Source organism: Lissotriton helveticus, chromosome 2_1 (genome assembly GCF_964261635.1).
Source record: "Lissotriton helveticus chromosome 2_1, aLisHel1.1, whole genome shotgun sequence".
Taxonomy (NCBI): domain Eukaryota; kingdom Metazoa; phylum Chordata; class Amphibia; order Caudata; family Salamandridae; genus Lissotriton; species Lissotriton helveticus.
This window is the reverse complement of record NC_136059.1, coordinates 797,962,652-797,984,135: the sequence shown is the minus strand read 5'-3', so window position 1 is coordinate 797,984,135 and position 21,484 is coordinate 797,962,652.

The window sequence follows — 21,484 nt, the reverse complement described above, 5'->3', positions numbered from 1 at the left end:
GACGGCGGATAGAGAGTGTGGGGATGGGGGGAGAGTCCATGCTGTCCTTCCTACAGAGACCTCATACGGGAACTCGGACGACCCTTAAGATGGCGTCGAGTAGAAAGGGGGCCCCCACCACGACAAGGGAAGTTACAGTTGGCAATGAGGGTACAGTCCTCTGCGCATGCGCCGCTCACACCGTGAGGGCGGGAGTCTGGTAGTAGGGATCTGACACCGGTTAAGACCTTGCCGTTGGCCCTTAATGCTAGGATGTACAATTTGAGTTAGAGTGTATGCATTTTCAGGATGTTAGCCAAAAGTACATGACTGCATCGAAATGTAATAAATGACAAATTGTACATAATGCATAATGATGAAACTTTTATTTAATGTTTTAAATTTTGTTTCATATTTTAATAAATACGGCCGGGAGGGTGACTCCCTCCCGCCTTCCAAAAGTTCAACTATTGTCCGACTTCCCATTCTTGGGGAAATGTGTTGGGAGGGGGTGGCGGGCATCCCGGCCATATGTTTCCTTACTCTGCTTCCCTCACTTATTCTTATCCTCCATGTTTACTCCTCTTTCCTTTACTCTCCTACCACATTCAACTTCTTTCAGTCCCCCTGCTTTACTTCCCTTACCCTCTGTTCCCTTCCTTCGCTCCATCACTCATTCCCTTTCCCTTACTCACTTACTTCACTCCTCTCACTCCTTCTCTCAGTCCGTCTGTCCTCACAGTCCCTCACTCCCGTTCCCACACTCTGTCTCTCTTACCGTCACTGTCTCTTGTCCTCTCACTCTGTCACTACTCTTTCGTCATACTCACTCCCTATAACTCACCCACACTCCCTCACTTACCTTTCTTTGCTGCTTCACTCAGTCCCTTTCAGTCACTCCTTCCTTTACTCTCTCTGTCCTTTCTCACTGTCACTCCCCATGTCTTACCCTTATTCACTTTTATCCACCCTCTTTCACCCCTATTTACTTACACTCACTGCTCTTTTCTCACCCTCCCTCACCGCTGTTCCTTTACTCCGGTTCCGTCACTACCCCTCATTCCCTATCCTTTACTGTGCTTCCCTTTACTTTCAACACCCACTCACATTCTCACAGTAGCTGTGCTTTAGTCTTCTTCCTCTCTCTTCCCTTCTCTCGCTCCCTTATTCATTTTCCTTGTTTCACTTACACCGTATTACACCTTCTCTCTGTCTTACTATCTAATACACAGTCCCTCTGTGTTGCTCCCTCTAGCTCTCTTTCTCTTAACATCACTCTGTCTCTGTCCTTCCCTCATGCTCACTCCATTATTTTTTTTATTTTTTTTTGAGGTGCGCGCCCCAGTGGGCGTACCGGTACGCGTACCCTGGAGAAAAAAGAATGACAGAGTTTTTCAAAAATGTAGCATTTTTTTATAAATTGGAGGTAGTTCTAAAAAGAACTGTTTTGTTTTATTCTTTTTGTTGTTTTATATTTTTGTATTGTTTTTTTGAACATTTTTTACTTTTTTTGGCTTTTATGAACATTTTTTTGTTGTTGTAATTTTTATGGGGACAAACAAAAAACTGGGTTTGGATGTTTGGGACCATCTCCCTTGCCTCTGGACCCGATGGAGTGTGTTGTTTGCCTATGGAGGTGCTTGCAGAAGATTGGGGAGGGTTTCTGGTTAATTCTCTCACTTCTGCCGCAGAATAGTTGTTGGGATGCCTCCGTTGCATGTGGCGAATCATGGTATTATTACCAAAAGAGTACTTTTTCGCAGGGTTTCCCCTGGAAAGTACAGTGCCAAATATCAGGCATGTCACTTTCGCCGCATTGACTTTCTTTTCGCCCCTTGGGAATTTAAAAAACTCCCACACAATGTGCTCTCTCGGTTTATAAGGGGTATTGTCTTCAGGCAGGAAAGTCCTCCTCTCCTCCTCCTCCTCCTCCCCCTCCTGTTCTTCTTCACCACCAATGTGGTGTTGTGGTAGTCCTTGTGGTGGTGGTGGTGATGGTGGTGGTGGTGCAGATGCTACTGCTGCTGCTAGTACTGTAGCCATTTCTCAATGAATGGAAACAGGTCTTCCTCACTCAAAGAACAAAGTGAGAATGAGGAAAAAAGGTGTGGGGGCTTTCATCATTTGGAAAACAAAACGGTTCTGAACCAATGAAAAGTGTTATTTTCAGGTCACATGACCCGGGCTTTCATCATTTGGAAAACAAAACTGTTCTGAACCAATGAAAAGTGTTATTTTCAGGTCACATGACCCGACGCGCTTACGCTACGCGCCCGGAGGCGCGGGGCGCTTACGTTGCGCGATCGTATGCGCTCGGGCGCTTCCGGGTGCGCTTACGCCGTGCGTCATAAGACGCATCTCGCGGCTACGCGATACGTCACAATGTTGTTTTCGTTTGCGGCAATAGCGCACCGGGACGCTCACCGGTACGCGCACCGGGGCGTGCCGCAACACTGCGCTTACCGGTACGCGCACCGGGACGCGCCCCGGGAGCGCTCCAGGGCAAAAACATTTTTTACAAAAAAGGGAAAAATATACATTAAAAAAATAGTATTAGAAAAACATACAATATAAAATTCATTATAAAAAATATTATATTTCATAGCTATAGAGATTTGTTATTAAAAAACCTTTGAAATTCACTGAAAAAAACATAGGTTTGAGGGCCTATATATAGTTAGGAATTAGCATTTAAAAAACCTATGAAATTCACTGAAAAAAACATAGGTTTCACATCAGTTATAGTTAGGAATTAGCATTTAAAAAACCTATGAAATTCACTGAAAAAACCATAGGTTTCACACCAGTTATAGTTACCTGGAAATTTTATTCGCATAAAACCATTGAAATTCCCACGTTATAGTTAGTTGGACTCACTATAACTTGCGCGTGCAATGCACTGCTGATGACGTCACATATTACATCACTCATGACATGGTCAGTGACATCACTCATGACATCACGGATGACACCATCCTACATACACATAGATATATATATATATATATATATATATACATATGTATTTTTATATATGTTCCAAAAAGCCTCCGCGCTGTAGGGGATTTAAATTGTCGGGCTGTTTGAAACGCTTCCTGCATTAAAGGTTCATGTGAACTGTTTCCTGTGGAGTGCACTCTCTAAGCGCGGAGGCTTTGTGGAATGCATATATATATATGTGCATATGTGTGCGTGTAGAGAGAGGTAGAGAGAGGTGGAGAGGTAGAGGTAGAGAGGTAGAGGTAGAGTGGTAGAGAGGTAAAGAGTAGTAGAGAGTAGAGAGTGGGTAATAGAGAGTAGAGAGTGAGTAGTAGAGAGCAGTAGAGAGTAGCAGAGTGGTAGAGAGTAGCAGAGAGTGAGTAGTAGAGAGTAGTAGAGTGAATAGTAGAGAGTGAGTAGTAGAGAGTAGTAGAGAATGAGTAGTAGAGTGAGTAGTAGAGAGTAGTAGAGTGAGTAGTAGAGAGTGAGTAGTAGAGAGTGAGTAGCAGAGAGAGTAGTAGAGAGTAGGAGAGAGTGAGTAGTAGAGTGAGTAGTAGAGAGTAGTAGAGAGAGAGTAGTAGAGATTGAGTAGTACAGAGTAGTAGAGAGTGAGTAGTAGATAGTGAGTAGTAGAGAGTAGTAGAGAGTGAGTAGTAGAGTGAGTAGTAGAGATTAGTAGGGCATGAGTAGTAGAGAGAATAATAGAGAGTGAGTAGTAGAGAGTGTGTAGTAGAGAGAGGGTAGTAGAGAGTAGTAGAGTAGTAGAGAGTGAGTAGTAGAGAGTGAGTAGTAGAGAGTGAGTAGTAGAGAGTAAGTAATAGAGAGTGAATAGTAGAAAGTGAGTAGTAGAGAGAGAGTAGTAGAGAGTGAGTAGTAAGGAGAGGTAGAGGTAGAGTGGTAGAGAGGGAAGAGTAGTAGAGAGAGAGGTAGAGAGAGGTAGAGAGTAGAGAGTGAGTAATAGAGAGTAGAGAGTGAGTAGTAGAGAGCAGTAGAGAGTAGCAGAGTAGTAGAGAGTAGCAGAGAGTGAGTAGTAGAGAGTAGTAGAGTTAATAGTAGAGAGTGAGTAGTAGAGAGTAGTAGATAATGAGTAGTAGAGTGAGTCGTGGAGTAGTAGAGTGAATAGTAGAGAGTGAGTAGTAGAGTGAGTAGTAGAGAATGAGTAGTAGAGTGAGTAGTAGAGAGTAGTAGAGAGTGAGTAGTAGAGTGTGAGTAGTAGAGAGTGAGTAGCAGAGAGAGTAGTAGAGAGTGAGTAGTAGAGTGAGTAGTAGAGAGTAGTAGAGAGAGAGTAGTAGATATTGAGTAGAAGAGAGTAGTAGAGAGTGAGTAGTAGAGAGTGAGTGGTAGAGAGTAGTAGAGAATAGTAGAGTGAGTGGTAGAGAGTAGTAGAGAGTGAGTAGTGGAGAGTGAGTAGTAGAGTAGTAGTAGAGAGTAGTAGAGAGTGAGTAGTAGAGAGCAAGTAGTAGAGAGTGAGTAGTAGAGAGTGAGCAGCAGAGAGAGAGTAGTTGAGAGTAGGAGAGAGAGAGTAGTAGAGTGAGTAGTAGAGAGTAGGAGAGAGAGTAGTAGAGATTGAGCAGTAGAGAATAGTAGAGAGTGAGTAGTAGAGAGTGAGTAGTAGAGTGAGTAGTAGAGTGAGTAGTAGAGAGTGAGTAGTAGAGAGAGTAGTAGAGTGAGTAGTAGAGAGTGAGTAGTAGAGAGTTGTAGAGAGTGAGTAGGAGAGTGAGTAGTAGAGAGTAGTAGAGCATGAGTAGTAGAGAGAATAGTAGAGTGCGTAGTAGAGAGTGAGTAGTAGAGAGAGGGTAGTAGAGAGTAGTAGAGTAGTAGAGAGTGAGTAGTAGAGAGTAGTAGAGAGAGAGTAGTAGAGAATAGTAGAGAGTGAGTAGAAGAGAGTGAGTAGTAGAGAGTGCGTAGTAGAGAGTGAATAGTAGAGAGTGAGTAGTAGAGAGAGAGTAGTAGAGAGTTAGTAGTAGAGAGTGAGTAGTAGAGAGAGAGTAGTAGAGAGTGTGTAGTAGAGTAGTAGAGAGTGAGTGGTAAAGAGTAGTAGAGAATAGTAGAGTGAGTAGTAGAGAGTAGTAGAGAGTGAGTAGTGGAGAGTGAGTAGTAGAGAGTAGTAGTAGAGAGTAGTAGAGAGTGAGTAGTAGAGAGAGAGTAGTAGAGAGTGAATAGTAGAGAGTGAATAGTATAGAGTAGTAGAGAGTGAGTAGTAGAGAGTGAATAGTAGAGAGTGAGTAGTAGAGAGAGTAGTCGAGAGTGAGTAGTAGAGAGTGACTAGTAGAGAGTAGTAAAAGAGTGAGTAGTAAAGAGTAAGTAGTAGAGAGTAGTAGAGTAGTAGAGAGTGAGTAGTAGAGAGTAGTAGAGAGTGCGTAGACTAGCAGAGAGTAGTCAATCAGTGTCAGTCAGTGTCAGTCAATCAGTGTCAGTCAGTCAGTGTCAGTCGATCAGTGTCAGTCAGTCAGTGTCAGTCAGTCAGTGCCAGTCAATCAGTGTCAGTCAGTGTCAGTCAGTGTCAGTCAGTGTCAGTCTATCAGTGTCAGTCAGTGTCAATCAGTCAGTGTCAATCAGTCAGTGTCAGTCAGTCAGTGTCAGCTATAGCAGCTCTGCTGACTGGGTGCTCTGGCTCTAAAGCAGCTCTCTGCTGACCTGGTTCTCTGGCTCTAAAGCAGCTCTGTTGACCTGGTTCCCTCACCCTAAAGCAGCTCTGGTGACCTGGTTTCTCTGGCTCTACAGTAGGTCTGCTGACCCGCTACAGAGCAGTTCTGCTATTCTTGTTCTCTGGCTCTACAACAGCTCTGCTGACCTGGTTCTCTGGCTCTAAAGCAGCTCTGCTGACCCCGTTCTATGGCTCTACAGAAGTTCTGCTGACATGGTTCTCTGGCTCTAGAGCAGCTCTGCTGACCTGGTTCTCTCCCTCTAGAGCAGCTTTGCTGACCTGGTTCTCCCCCTCTAAAGCAGCTCTACTGACCTTGTTTCTCTGGCTCTACGGCAGCTCTGCTGACCTGGTTCTATGGCTCTAGAGCAGCTCTGCTGACCTGGTTCTCTGGTTCTAAAGCAGCTCTGCTGACCTGGTTCTCTGGCTCTAAAGCAGCTCTGCTGACCTGGTTCTCTCCCTCTAAAGCAGCTCTGCTGACCTGGTTTCTCTGGCTCTACTGCAGCTCTACTGACCTGGTTCTCTGGTTCTAGAGCAGCTCTGCTGACCTAGTTCTTAGGCTTTAGAGCATCTCTACTGACCTGGTTTTCTCCCTCTAAAGCAGCTCTGCTGACCTGGTTCTCTCGCTCTAAAGCAGCTGTATGGACCTGGTTTCTCTGGCTCTACAGCCGCTCTGCTGACCTGGTTCTCATGCTCTAGAGCAGCTCTGCTGACCTGGTTCTTAGGCTCTAGAGCAGCTCTGCTGGCCTGGTTCTCTGATTCTAAAGCAGCTCTGCTGACCTGGTTCTATGGGTCTAAAGCAGCTCTGCTGACCTGGTTCTATGGGTCTAAAGCAGCTCTGCTGACCTTGTTGTCTGGCTCTAAAGAAGCTCTACTGACCTAGTTCTCTGGCTCTAAAGCAGCTCTGCTGACCTGGTTCTCTCCCTCTAAATCAGCTCTGCTGACCTGGTTCTCTGCCTCTAGAGCAGCTCTGCTGACCTCGTTCTCTGGCTCTAAAGCAGCTCTGCTGACCTGGTTCTCCACCTCTAGAGCAGCACTGCTGACCTGATTCTCTCCCTCTAAAGCAGCTCTGCTGACCTGGTCTCTCTGGCTCTAGAGCAGCTCTGCTGACCTGGTTCTCTGGCTCTAAATCAACTCTGCTGACCTGGTTCTATGGCTCTAAAGCAACTCTGCTGACCTGGTTCTCTGGCTCTAAAGCAGCTCTGCTGACCTGGTTCTCTCCCTCCAAAGAGCTCTGCTGACCTTGTTCTCTGGCTCTAAAGTAGTTCTGCTGACCTGGTTCTCTGCCTCTAGAGCAACTCTGCTGACCTGGTTCTATGGCTCTAAAGCAACTCGGCCGACCTGGTTCTCTGGCTCTAGAGCAGCTCTTCTGAACTGGTTCTCTGGCTCTAAAGCAGTTCTGCTGACCTGGTTCTCTCCCTCTAAAGCAGCTCTGCTGACCTGGTTTCTCTGGCTCGACGGCAGCTCTGCTGACCTGGTTCTCTACCTCTAGAGCAGCTCTGCTGACCTGGTTCTCTGCCTCTGGAGCAGCTCTGCTGACTTGGGTCTCTGGCTCTAAAGCAGCTCTGCTGACCTGGGTCTCTCGTTCTAGAGCAGCTCTGCTGACCTGCTTCCTAGACAATAGAGCAGCTCTGCTGACCTGGTTCTCTGGCTCTACAACAGCTCTGCTGACCTGGTTTCTCTGGCTCTTAAGCAGCTCTGCTGACCTGGTTCTCACGGTGCAAGCACCCGACTTCGCGAAAATATATTCAAAAATAATAAACGTTTATTATAAGTACAAATATATTATTTTTATAAATATCTTAGATAATCTCTTGCCCTAATATGTATATTAAAGACACATACATATCATATCACCCAGCGCGCCCAAGCATGTATATGACGTCACGCGGGACCCGCCACCACGCACGCGTCTCGTACCATAATTCGCATGTGTCGCAAATGTGCGGGAGCAGGAGGCGCGGACTGGTCACATACCAATCGTGCACATCACGTAATATTAAATGTATATGATATAACTGAAAAACATGCAGCCGTCGCACACCGTACGCGGATCCTTCACGACTTTTCTTAAATGACGGCTAGAATCCGCGCACCCACCGTGATATGTACGCTTTGAGTGCGCGACTCTGAAAAAAAATTGGGATTTTTTTAAAAGAAATTAATATAAATATATTAAAATAAAAAATGAAAACAAAAAAATGTATCAATAGTTCAGTTTGAATTTTTTTTAGTTGTTTTTTTGCAATTTTCAGAAAAATATATAATGTTATTTAATGAATAAAATATGTATAATAAACAGTAGAAAATCAGTACAAAAAATAGGTATAACTACTATTACACTTAAAAATTAGCATTTAAAAAACCTTTGAAATTCACTGAAAGAAACCATAGGTTTCAGAGACGTTGTAGTTAGAAATTAGCATTTAAAATACCTTAGAAATTCACAGAAAAAAAACATAGGTTTCAGGGGTGTTATAGTTAGCTGGCCATTTCACTCGTTCAAAACCATAGAAATTCCTCTGTTATAGTTAGTTCTGCTAACTATAACTCACGCACCCGCAATGAATTGCTGATGATGTCACATATTGTATCATTCATGACATGGTCAATGACATCACTGATGACCTCACTGATGACATCTCAAATGATAGCTAGCAGTGTGCATGATTCCTACATCTTCTGACAGTCCATCATCAACCAGCGCTACCAGGATGGCACCTACGGTAAGCACTGCTCGTTGGCAAGTGCAAAATGAACACACCACACACCTCAACTCCACAACCATGCAACTCACAACAGTGGGACTGCAAATGTTACAAACTCACATACGACATGCAAAACAACATGCCCACCCACCAGACACAACAGCACAACTTACTATGGGAAACTGGACCAGCCATGTACACAAGCCATCAACAGCATGGCACCTGAGCCACACATTAGCAGAATGTGGGGAGAGGTAGGAACCAGGCATGTGCTAAGGAGGCAAGTGACCCATGAATGAGAATGTACACAATGTCAAGTGGGGCATGGATGTGCTGAACAGACTGCAGTATGCAGACCACACACATATCCATGTCGACAAACACTGCTGGTGTATGGAGTGTAGTGGACAGTGGACACAACCATGTTACCCCAGCCAGTGGGGAAGATCGCGGAAATGTAGCTTGTTACGTCCCTCCCGTAAGCGTGAGCGGAGTGGGCTTGCCCGGCATGCGCCAGGCCAGCGTAGGGCTGTAAATAAAAGGCACATAAATCTGGGCGTGGTCATCTTCCAGAATGCCCAAAGTGTCTGCCAGGGCGACGCCTCTCACCCCGTCATGAGGCCGTCACCATTGCCGTGAGCGGTGTTGCCTGTGATCCTTTGGGCCTGCTGCATCCCGGGCCGCTGGGTCCAAACCCGTCTTGCCCGCCCCTGCGCACCCAGGCCTCAATGCTCACCTGCCGACACCAGTGTGTGTCGAAGACGGCACACCTCTTGCAGGTGCAAGCTCCAAGCCCGAGGCCAGTGACCCTGGCAGCCTCCTCAGACCATCACAGCCTCTGTGACACAGGCCCGCAGTCGTCCTTTCTCGTTGACGTACTCCACCGGCATACACAGCGGACTAGTAGGTCACACATTTGGAACTGAGTCTTGATTACACTATGGCAGAGTTTATATCACTATACTCCCTTCAATGTGGTGCCACCAAGTCTATGTATAGCATTCCAACCACATGTGTCTGTGGGCCCATGAGGACTACTGCCCTTGGCCCACACTGCGCTCGAGTAGGTCACACATTTGGGACTGAGTCTTGATTTAGCAATGGCCGTGTTCATTTCATTGTACTGCATCCCCTCTCAGCCCCGATGCCACTAAATATGTTTCCTGACGTTCATGGACAGTCTCTGGTTGAACTTTGGTTGCGTCTGAGTCTATGTACCGGGGGTTAACTTCATCCTCATGTAGCTGATACTGACGGGCTGGTAATAACAAGGCTGTAGCATTCCACTCCTCAATTTGCTGCTTCCGGTCTTCTGCCATCTGCATCATGCCCTGCAGGGTATCTTCCACTGTCCCCTGCAACCCTCCACCACATTCACCTCAGACATCGATGAGGACCCAATCAGTCTGTGTGGCCCTACCTCAGTGCACTGCAAGTCACCATCCTGTGGCGGTGTGCCTGTGCCTGCCGCAGTGCATCCAGGGCCACTAACTCTATGCAGCTCAAGTCATGGACCATGTCTGATAGAATATTGGATGGCCTCTGAGACGATGGCCTTGGGGGTCATCGACGCCATGTGTATGTGTATGTGGCCCTGTGCTTTCCGCTGCCTCCAGCCTCAACTGTGGCCCACCAGGGCTCACACATCAAATCGAGTCCTGACCGGCCCGACGTACCAACACCGCAGGAGACACACACCACCACCGCGAGGACCACCTCCAACCGCCAACTGCCAGTGTAGAAACAGTTGTACTGGCAGGCTAACAGAGTTGCTCACACCTGTCATGGATGCCATCATCTGCCTGATACCCTGCTCAGCACTCCAGTTGCCACTAACTCAGTGCACCGCTACCCATGGACCATTACTGATTGAGTTTTGTGCTATGGAGAGGTTACGCCGCAATGTCACCTCAGGCAGTGTGGAAGACCTGGTACGATGATGAGGAAGATGATGCAGGTGTAACACACCCCACTGCAGCTGCATCAGGTATATCCTAGCCAATTTTTTCACATTAGGGCGCTCAGCTCTATTGCCCCAACCTCAGTGCACTGAAACTCACTACACTTCTGTTTGCATATTGGTTGACCTCTGTACTTGCTCCGGCTACCTCCACGATGCTCCGCAGTTGTCCCTGTTATGCTGGTGTATTCAGTGTCCGTTTTTATGGTGTTCACTGTTCAAGTTGTTGCCAGCACCAACCACTCCGTGAGGGCTGGCTTACACTCACCACACACGCATCCAGCACAGGCGTCACTGTATATGTGGCCCTGCCAATAAAGGGGCCGGGCGCACGGGCCCATAGCCACTTCCACAAACTATGTGTGTGTGTCCATGTGGTCATAATGTATGCATGAGAGCCCCATGCTCCACTACATTACATTGTGCTGTGTACAGCAGACGCAAACATGTCACCGCAGGGAGCGGGTTAGACCTTGGACATGTAGCTTTGTCGTCACCCACTCAGTACATAAGAGGAGTGGACTGGGCCATCGTACGCAGGTCCAGTGTGGGTGTGTGAATGATAATTGCGTGCCTTTGGGCATGGTTCTGTACTGGAAATATGCAAGTGCATGTGTCTGTTGCAGTGTGGGTCTCCTTTGTGGGGTGTAGGTGGTCCCTGAAGGGAATTAAACATCCACATATGGGATCTGTTTCGTCTTCCATGGGTTCGGAACCCACCCGCACATGTTCGGCCACCTCCTTTTGGCATTCTGACACCTGGTATTTGAATTCGATGTGTGCCTGTGTGAAGTGTTGGGAGCCAGCCATGGTGGCTGGTGCTTCCTGTTGTTTGGTCTGTGCAGGGGCTGGGGTCTCCTCTATGTAACCTGGCTGCCCTACTCCTGGGGGTGGGTTGCCTGAGAGGTCCATGAGCTGTTGTAGGGCGTCAGTGTCCAAGGTGTGCTGGTCCTCTCCTGCATCACTGATGGGTTTTCTGGTCTGCTCTGTTGGAGGTGTTGTTTGGCCCTCTGCAATGTGAGGTTGTACACACACATGTCAATCTCACAGTTTCCTGCTATGTTAGATGTGATTGGCCTGTTTCTGCACTTGAGCGGACCCAGTTGTGTCCTCTCTCTGTAGTGTCGGTGTTGCACTTTGTACCACATTGTCGTCGGATGTGCTGTGATTGCTATTTGTGTGTGCTGCAGTGTGCCACTGGGATCTGGGACATGTTCCACAGTCAGTGTGCTACACATCGTTGTGCATGTGTGCCATTGTGCCCATCTCTTCCCATCCCCCCAGTCCGTGGTCATTGCCCACCCTGTTGATGTTGTGTCAGATCCTATCGAGCTGTGTCTGTACTCCCGACTCCTTGCACCGTCTCCACACTGATGACTGTGGCCTCCATTTCCTTCAGCTACTCCTGTGGCGCAGGAATCCCACCTCCTGTCGCCATTGCTGCCTTCCTGTTGGCAGCGGGTTTGTGCTTGGTTTGGCTTTTCACATCATGCCTGCGCCTCTTGGCCTCCTCCATTGACCTCCTCGACACTCCGACTGCATTCAAGTTTGTCAAATTGACGTTCAGTTGATGGTAGTGTTCTGTCACCTCTGGGACGCCGATCAGGTTTTGCTGCCGACTGCACCCCTTCTTCCTTTTCCTCTTCTCCTTGGCCCCAACCCCGAGGTTCCTTGCTGGTGGTCTGTGGGGCTTGTGGGGTTCGCGTTAGTGTCTGCACTCAGTCCGGGTGCATCCATGGTGCTACGCACTTCGAATTGTTTTTGGTGTGTTCTTTTAGTTGCTTTTAGAGTGCATTTTCCCGCATGGGATTTGCAGGCCTGTCGCTGGTTTTCGCTGCTTTTTGTATAGTGATTGGCCTCATCGCAACTTTTTTTGCATTTGTGTTTCGCATTTTTGCAGCGTCAGGTTGTCTTTATTGCGGACATTTGACGCAATGTCAAGGGACTATCGCATGGTACCTCCGTGTTGTGAATACTTAGTTAACACGGCGTTATTTTCCCGCGATAGACTGCGATATGAAGTGTTTCATTAAGCTAAGTTTGCGGTAATTATCACACGTTCTTGAGAATATCCCCCTTAGATTGGTCTTGAATTTGGCACTACTGCTTTTCTTATATTTGTTCTTGCTAAAAATATAATAAAATATTTAGAAATTAAAACAATATTCTTTCCATGATGAAAGCACATCAATATTAAAACTATATGTTTTGGGTAGGTGCTGTCTTTTGAACCTCATCGGCAAACTAGTGCCAACCATGCAGAGATAGCTGGAATCAGCGCAAGCTTAGTGAGAGCTAAATATAATAAGTATTTCTCAAATAAGAGACTAAAGGCCATATGTATGAACACATTTTCCCATAGACACAGAATTGGCAAAACCCCAATTCTTTAATTTTTATATTGCGTTCGTATTGTCAATCATGTGCATAGTGTACTGTTGCTTTGTGATTTGTACTACTGTTTGCAATTAGCAACTACTACAGAACATGAACTTTAGAGGCTTTTCGGAAAAACACACATGCACTATGACATTTAAAATCTACCTATGTCAGTTCAAATTCTTTTAAATATTAGCCCAATGGAAACTACAAACCTTTCTATTGTTGTTTTTTTAATTTCTTTTCAATCTATCAATATTTCTGAACATTCTGGAACTGCATTATGTATCGGGCACATTGCCTGGTGTGTGCTACAGCATACCTCTTACTGGGCGTGCTGACCACAGACCAGGTCTGGGTATCCCATTACAGATAATGTGCTGTCCCAAGCACAACCACAAACTCGTGCATCCACTGGGGGCAGCAAATTAGTGAAAGACAGACCAGATGTCAAAGCCATCATCATGCTTGTTTATTTGCAGGAGGAATAAGGCATGCATTGCAAGGGGTGGGGGCAGAGATTCCCCTGATAGCAGGTGCAGTCAGTAAATAGAGCCACCTGCACAGGATGTCTGCTGGGTCCATGGAACCTCTCTCCCCCCCAGTTCCAGGGGACACCCTCCTGGGTTACACTGACTGTGCACCACCTCTTAATGGCATATAGCCACTGCACTTCCTAACTGCTCCTTTTTCTCTGTGCCTGCATCAGTAAATATGGCGCGGGTGTAGTAACAAAGAGTTTCCTCGTTTGCATGGGGCCAGGCGACGGTGCAAATGATCGAAGGCCCCTTTTAAATCAAGCTAGTGCACATGGTCGAGCCGGCCTGATCTGCCTTACAGAAGGGGTCTCCCAAAGGCCTGCAGTCCATTCTGTAGTATAAAGTGCACTAGGGGTCGCAGAACGAAAACGTACACATCTGTGGCAACCCTGGACTACTTTGTGTAATGCGTCCTTTAATAGTTTTAGCTTATGCAGTTGTGAGATTTGTTGTAAACTACTGTAAACTTCAAGCCTCGCTGGCCCGTGTTTCATTTATATGTGGTAATTCATGAGAGTTTTTCGAGACCTATGTAGTGACATTGTATATTAAGTCAAGTTCTGAGGTCTTATATTATATTATTCTATTATTATCATTTACACAGCTTCATTCATGACTTTTCCCTGTTAATCATCTTGTGGCAATCCAGTAAGCCCTGAATTCCCTTATTGTATAATATTTATTTTGGCTTGTACATTTAAATAATTTGATTAAATTAAGTCTTGAAAGGTTGGTTGCTATTCTTGTTGGCATTTTCTTGCCAGAGAACACTGTGGCGGTCCCACCCACTCACTCATCTCAGTGATGGTGGGGATGGGCCTTCAGTGGATGGTTGGGCCACAGGCTTACAGGGAGGGCCACTCCCTGTGCTCTGGTGCATACAATTTTCGAGCTGCAGGTAAAATTTCATTTTTTCCTTTGGATACTCCCTTTCTCCTAGCTACACGCCACTGTGTCATTCAAAGTCTGCATTCTGGCTCCCTTTTTTGGCCATTTGTTGGTGTGCCATATGTCAGCCAGCAGCAGTGCTCTTAATGTACCACCAGGCCTGTGGTTCCTCAGGATTACTTCCAGAGTTGACCGGACAGCCCATCCTGCTCCAAAAGCAGCCCACACCCTACGTACCTTGACTAACCATGCCAGTGCTGCAGACGTCACTCAAGCTGCAGGTATGCCTCTGACTTACAGGGCATGGAGAAAACACCCCACATAATGGATTTCTTCATAAGGGCTTTGTAAAGGTGACACACGCAGGATTTGTAAGCGTAGGTTTATGACAACAAACCCCAACACGACCAACACCTGAGCTGGCTGGCTGTCAACTGCCAAGCCTCACATATGCAAGGGACCACTTTGGAATGTAAGGAATGGGGTGATGTAGGATGCCAATAGGAAAATTGAAAGAGGAGTGCGTCACACTGGGCCATAGCCATGATCAAATTACATCATCACAACAGGTTAGCTTTTTTTAGGCACAGGAAGTGTCACATTCCTAATTTTAACATGAAATGTTAGAAATAAAAAAGTTCAAGGATAGTATTGATACCTCAAAGATGTTGGCTCAATTGCTGGTGATAAACGGGTAGCAGACAATGTGTAAACGGTGTCATGGCGGTTTATGAATTTAAAGAAATCTCTCTGCCAGTTGAGTGGTATCCTAGCTACGATGAATGCACCCAGCACCATAGTAACTATGTGATGCTATGATGTAGGATTCCAGAATAGCTGGCAGACTACAGTTGGAGGAGAGCTGTACAAGTTGCGAGTCTTACCTGCTTGCTCTCACATAACGCAAAATGATTGCTCCCCGCAGAATGTGCTGAGGGTTCCTCTTCGTCTCACATATCCCTCAGATATTCATTGAAGTTGGGCTAAATGACCCCCCTTGAAGGGTTGAGGCCCCCGGGAGTGTTGTTCACACCCCCTTGGCCCGAAGGGACTTCAGGAGCCTGCTTTACGCCCCTGCTCCCTGCTGCCAGGCACTCTTCAATATATATTAACCTCTTGACCCCTTAATTCCACTTCTACAGAGTCTGTTTAATCGTATAGACTACAGGAGCGTGTGTGTGAGCGCGTGAGGCTTTTAAGAATAGTGAAAACCTATCTTCTTTCATTAGCAGATTTAATTATGTGGAAAGATACTTTGTGTACTGAAGCAGAACGTTCTCGCTCTCTCCACAGAGCTGTGCTTTCGATTAAGCGTCGTGTTTTGCAAATTCCGTGTCAAATGCCCTCTGTTTTACTCCAATAAAATACAAATGATGCCGATGCTGCGGTTCCTTCGACGCAGTATTGTGGCAAAGGGCAAACTGACTCTTGTCTCTGTCATTTGTAATCCATCAAAAGGGCCAAGAGCGCAAGTATTTACTAGACTATATTTCAATATGCGTGCATGCAATAGGAAAACATCACTCATTATGCGCCTAGAGTGATCTATCTCGGTCGATTCATTAATGCATACAATCTAAACATTTTCCAGCTGTTGTGTAGCTTAACGTGTTTTGTAAACCATACGAGGCTATATTATTGATTAACCTGTTTTCTTTATATTGTTCATAAACATTGGTTTTATGACTGTTGACAATTTGTTTGTCTATAAACCTGCCTGATATATTTTTTCGATTCTATGAGATATTTCACTTAAAGGCCTCATAGGGGCATACACCTACATTGGCCAACGAACTGATAGCACAGTGCCACAAAAGTAACAGTGCTTGCTAATCAAGGCAGGTGAGGAGAAGCAGTGCGGGTGCAAAGAATGCGGGAAGACAGCGCTTGCAAAGCAGAAAATGAGCAATTAAACCTGTTCAACGCATCACATGACTAGATCAGCAAGCAGATTGTCTTTCTACTCAAAATCATGTGCTCAAGTCTGAGCACATTGTTCATATCACACATCACTCATGACTACAGTGTGCTTGCTTAACAGCTGTACGGTATACGCGGAAAAGACATGCAAGAACTACTTCAGCTACAGCTGAATGAAGAGAGAGGCAGTGCTTATTCATTTAGGGGCCTATATGCGAGCTGGTTTGCATTGTGTTTGCACCGCGCGACAAGGTGCATGCACAACCTTGCGTAAGATTTTTTAAGACACGCAAGGCAACTTCGTGTGGCCCTGAGGGGCTCCATGAATCTGGAGTAAGGCAATGCAGTGCAAATCGCTGCGATGTCTTACTTTGTGCAAGGGAGCGTTCCATGGGCATTGGGTGGGTGTTCCCATGCAACTCCTATGGTTTCGACACATTCCCAGATTTATCAGAACTGGTAAACCAGGGAATGCGCCAAAAAGATAAACCTTCCCAGAGAGGCGTAATGAGGACAAATATTTGTATTTCACTTTGTTACTTCCTCTTTCTATGTGTGCTGCAAACTGCAGCACAGATAGAAAGAGGAATATGCCTCTCAGATTTGTTTTGGAAAGGAAGGTATCCCTGCACAAAACAATCCTGCATGCCAAGGGTGCCTGCATTGGTGCAAGGCTGTCAAAAGGGCGCCAGTGCATGGGAAAAGTCAGGAATGCGCCATATTGCCTTAAATGTGGTGCATTCTTGCCCTTTCCCTGTCATGCAGTGCAATGCAGCAAGGTGACTTGCTCCACTGCACTGCGTAACTAGTTCATAAATAGCCCCATAATATACATCTGAACCTGCTCTGAGATAATCTGGACATTAAAATAGGGGTTGGGTGTAGCTTGTCCTCCACCCACGAGACGAAGAATGATTTGAAGGTCAGTAATGGAAAAAACAGAACTGAGGACAGATATGCTTCTTCACCAGAGAATGTTTCTGCTATCTCTATTGTGTTTTTTGTTCTTCCTGTCTCCTGTGCTATTGAATGAGCTTCTTGTACACAGATATATCTTTCCCAGGCCAATAGTATATCTTCACTTAAATCCAAAAACCGAAATTGGCAAAATCTGGGTAGCTTAAAATGAGCAGGTGCCCCCGCGCCTGGTGGAGGGGTGCCCTTAGTAGCGCCACGTGGCTGAGCCTCCTCCGGGGCCCAGAAAAGGGGGGGCTGGCTGAGAAAGGGCTGGCTGAGGTGATGTCATCAGGCGGCGCAGAGAAAACAAGCAGGTTGATTAAGGCTGCGCCCCAGGGGTTTTGTTATCTTTGTCCCCTTGGACCTCAGCCTAGCTACAGGAGCGTCGACAACGGGGAGAGAGGTTTGCGGTCTGCGACGGACGGAGGGTGGCAAGCTGAGTTGAAGGGGTCGTGGAATAGTGTAATTGCAAGTTGTGCTATATTTAATATATTATTAGTGTTAGACGGGGACCTGGAGGGTCGGCCGAGCACAGTGATCGCACAGACAGGTAACTTCCCCCCCACAGATGGACACCACACAAAGATCAGGGTAACACCTTTTATAGGCACTTCTGGTAGTAGAGTGGTACGATACAAGGCGATCAGGACACGATGATCCTCTCAATTCTAGTCTCTAGTAAGGGAAGGGGGTAGCGGGACAGTCTTGGTACCCACGGGTACGGAGGTGTAACGGTGATAGCTCACAATCCTCGAGCTCGGTGTTCGGATGGGTCAGACCGCGGCAGCGCCGGCAGGTCCCGAAGAGGTCGTAGGTGGCAACGGGCCGCGGCAGCGCCAGCAGGTCCCAACGAGGATGAAGGTTACAACGGGCCGCGGCAGCGCCAGCAGGTCCCACGAGAATGCAGGTTGCAACGGGCCGCGGCAGCGCCAGCAGGTCCCACGAGGATGAAGGTTACAACGGGCCGCGGCAGCGCCAGCAGGTCCCACGAGGATGAAGGTTGCAGAGGGCCGCGGCAGCGCCAGCAGGTCCCACGAGGATGAAGGTTGCAGAGGGCCGCGGCAGCGCCAGCAGGCAGGACAATAGTTCACAAGGCAGGGCTGTGGCAGCGCCAGCAGTCCGTCAAGGATGAGTTCGTCGCGGTGTCTCTCGACTCCAGGATACAACTGCCTTCCTGTCCTGGGGCGGCCTCAGTTATAGGTCTGGCGCCCTTTGATGTCCGGACCCTCGCTCTTGGAGGTCGGGAGGTCTGGGATGAGGGAGTCCAGACACCCAGCAGGGGGGTGGAGCCAGCGCCCGAGGAGGCTGGGGGTGCTCGGCACCTGGCGGGGGAGAGCCATCGACACTTCTTACTCCCATTGACCTGCCAAGTGGTCCGTTCACCTCCTGGGTGGAGGGTGGTGCCGGGATGTCGGGGCCTGGCCAGGCCCAGGGTTGGGGTCGGGCTGAGGCCGCGCGGCCGCGTGGTGCCGTGTCCAAGATGGCGGCTGGGCCGGGCAATGGTGCTGACGGTGGCCCGGGCCCTGTCCTGCGGGGAGGGAGCGAGCCCTTCAGGTGGCCTGTCCAACATGCGTCCCCCCCAGCTGAAGGCGGGGAGAGTCACCCATCTTCTTGGGGACTTTCCTCGTCGAGGCGGAAAAAGCGGGACAGGCCATCCGCGTTGGCGTGGTCTTGGCCAGGGCGATGCTCCACAGTGAAGTCCATCCCCTGCAGGGAGATGGACCATCGCAATAGTTTGGGGTTCTCCCCCCGCATCTGCATGAGCCATTGCAGGGGCCGATGATCTGTCTGTACCCGGAAATGGGTTCCGAAGAGGTACGGCCGGAGCTTCTTGAGGGCCCATACCACTGCGAAGGCCTCTCGCTCAATGGTGCTCCAGCGCTGTTCTCGGGGCAGTAGGCGTCTGCTGATGAAGGCCACGGGTTGGTCCACTCCTTCGGGGTTCAGTTGGGAGAGGACGGCCCCAATACCATGGTCGGAGGCATCGGTCTGCACAATGAACTCGCGGCTGTAGTCGGGGGCCTGGAGCACCGGAGCGGTGCACATGGCGGCCTTCAGCGTCTCGAAGGCCGCGTGACAGTCGGGAGTCCAGTTGACTCGTTTTGGGTTGTTCTTAGACGTGAGTTCCGTGAGGGGCCCCACAATGCTGCCATAGTCCCTCACAAACCGCCGGTAGTATCCGGTGAGCCCCAGGAAGGCTCGGACCTCTGTTTGTGTTTCGGGGGGTTGCCAGGACTGGATGGCAGCTACCTTGAGTTGGAGGGGGGCCACCAGACCGCTCCCCACTTGGTGTCCGAGGTAGGTCACGGACCCCTGGCCGATTTGGCACTTGCTGGCCTTTATGGTGAGGCCGGCCTGTTGGAGGGCCTGCAGGACCGCTCTGAGGTGGTGGAGGTGGTCGGCCCAGTGGCGGCTGTATACCGCGATGTCGTCCAGGTAGGCGGCGCTGAATTCTTCGAGGCCCGCCAATACCTGGTTCACCAGTCTTTGAAAGGTGGCTGGAGCGTTCTTCATGCCGAAGGGCATCACTCTGAAATGGTAGTGCCCGTCCGGGGTGGAGAAAGCGGAACGTTCTTGGGCCCTGGGGGTGAGGCCGATCTGCCAGTAGCCCGCTGTCAGGTCAAAGATGCTTAGGTAGCTGGCTGCCCCCATGCGGTCGACTAGTTCATCTGCTCGGGGGATAGGGTGAGCGTCGGTTCGGGTGACCGCGTTCAGCCCCCGATAGTCGATGCAGAATCGGAGCTCCGGCGTGGTGCCCGGTGCCGCGGCCTTGGGGACCAGGACGACCGGGCTGGCCCAGGGACTGTCCGAAGGCTCGATGACCCCGAGTCCGAGCATCTTGGAGACTTCTTCTTGGATGCATGTACGTACCCGATCCGGTACTCGGTACGCCCGGTGTCGGACAGGAGGACTGTCCCCCGTGTCCACGTCGTGCAGGCACCAGGAGGTGACTCCGGGTGCGAGGGAGAACAGGTTTGCGAACGGCAGCAGGAGGGCCCGGCAATCTTGACGCTGCTCTGGGGTCAGGGCCTCGGAGAGTCGGACCCCGTCCACCGAGCCATCTCTTTCCCGAGTCCTCAGTAGGTCAGGGAGGGGCTCGGAGTCTCCTTCTGTGCCACTGTCGGTCGCCATCAGCAGGCTGAGCTCTGAGCGCATGAAGTGGGGTTTGAGCCTGTTGGCGTGGAGGACCCGGAGGGGGTTCCGGGGGGACTCCAGGTCGATGAGATAGGTGACGGGACTCCTGCGCTCGATCACCTTGAAGGGCCCCGTCCATTTGTCTTGCAAGGCACACGGTTCGATGGGGGACATCACCCATACCTGCTGACCCGGTTCAAACTCGATGGAGGAGGCATGTTGGTCGTACCACTTCTTCATGTCCTCCTGACTGGCCTCCAGATTGGCTTTAGCGATCTCCCTGAATTTCCGGGTCTGATTTCGGAGGGTCAGGAGGTATTTGTAGACGTCCGGAGGGGTCTTTAGGGGGGCCATTTCCCATTCCTCCTTCACTAGGCTGAGAGGCCCGCGAACGGGGTGTCCGTACAGGAGTTCGAAGGGGCTGAAGCCGAGGGACTTCTGGGGGACTTCTCGGTAGGCGAAGAGGAGGCACGGTAGTAGCACGTCCCACTGGCGGCGTAGGGGTTCTTCCAGCCCCATGATCATCCCCTTGAGGGTGCGGTTGAACCGCTCGACCAGTCCGTTCCCCTGGGGGTGATAGGGGGTGGTGAAGCGGTAAGTGACTCCGCACTGCTGCCAGAGGGATTTCATATACTTTGAAATAAAGTTCGTACCCCTGTCGCTGACGACTTCCCGGGGGAAGCCCACTCGAGAGAAGATCCCCATCAAGGCTCGACCCACTACTGGGGCTGTTATAGTACGGAGGGGGACCGCCTCAGGATAGCGGGTGGCGTGGTCCACCAGGACCAGGATGAAGCGATGCCCCTGTGCTGTTCGGGGGTCCAGGGGCCCCACAATGTCTATTCCCACCCTTTCGAACGGGGTGGTCACCACGGGGAATGGTTGTAGGGGTGCCTTGAGTTTGCGGCCGCTTTTCCCGCTGGCCTGGCAGGTCGGGCAGGACCGGCAATGGTTGGAGACGTCATTTCTCATTTTGGGCCAAAAAAAGTGAGTCACCAGGCGGTGGTAGGTCTTGTCTTGGCCCAGGTGCCCGGCCAGGGGGACATCATGGGCTAGGTTCAACAGGAAGTCTCTGAAGTGGAGGGGCACCACCAGCACTCGCCCGGCCCCCAGTTCTGCGATTTTCTGCTCGCTGTACAAGAGATCATTGTCCCAATAAACCCAGTGGGCCCCGGTGGTGTCTCCTTGGCTCTGGGCGAGCGCTTGCTGTCGCAATCCCTCGAGGGAGGGGCAGGTCTTTTGCTCCTGCCGGAATTGTTCCTGGGTGGGCCCCCCTTCTTGACGCCACTGAGCCAGGTCGGGAAGCTCGGGGGGCTGTGTGGACCCCTCTGTGGTGGGGTCCGGGTGGTCGGTCTGGAGGAAGTCTTCTTCTGGAGTGATCGAGGGCGGAGGTGCT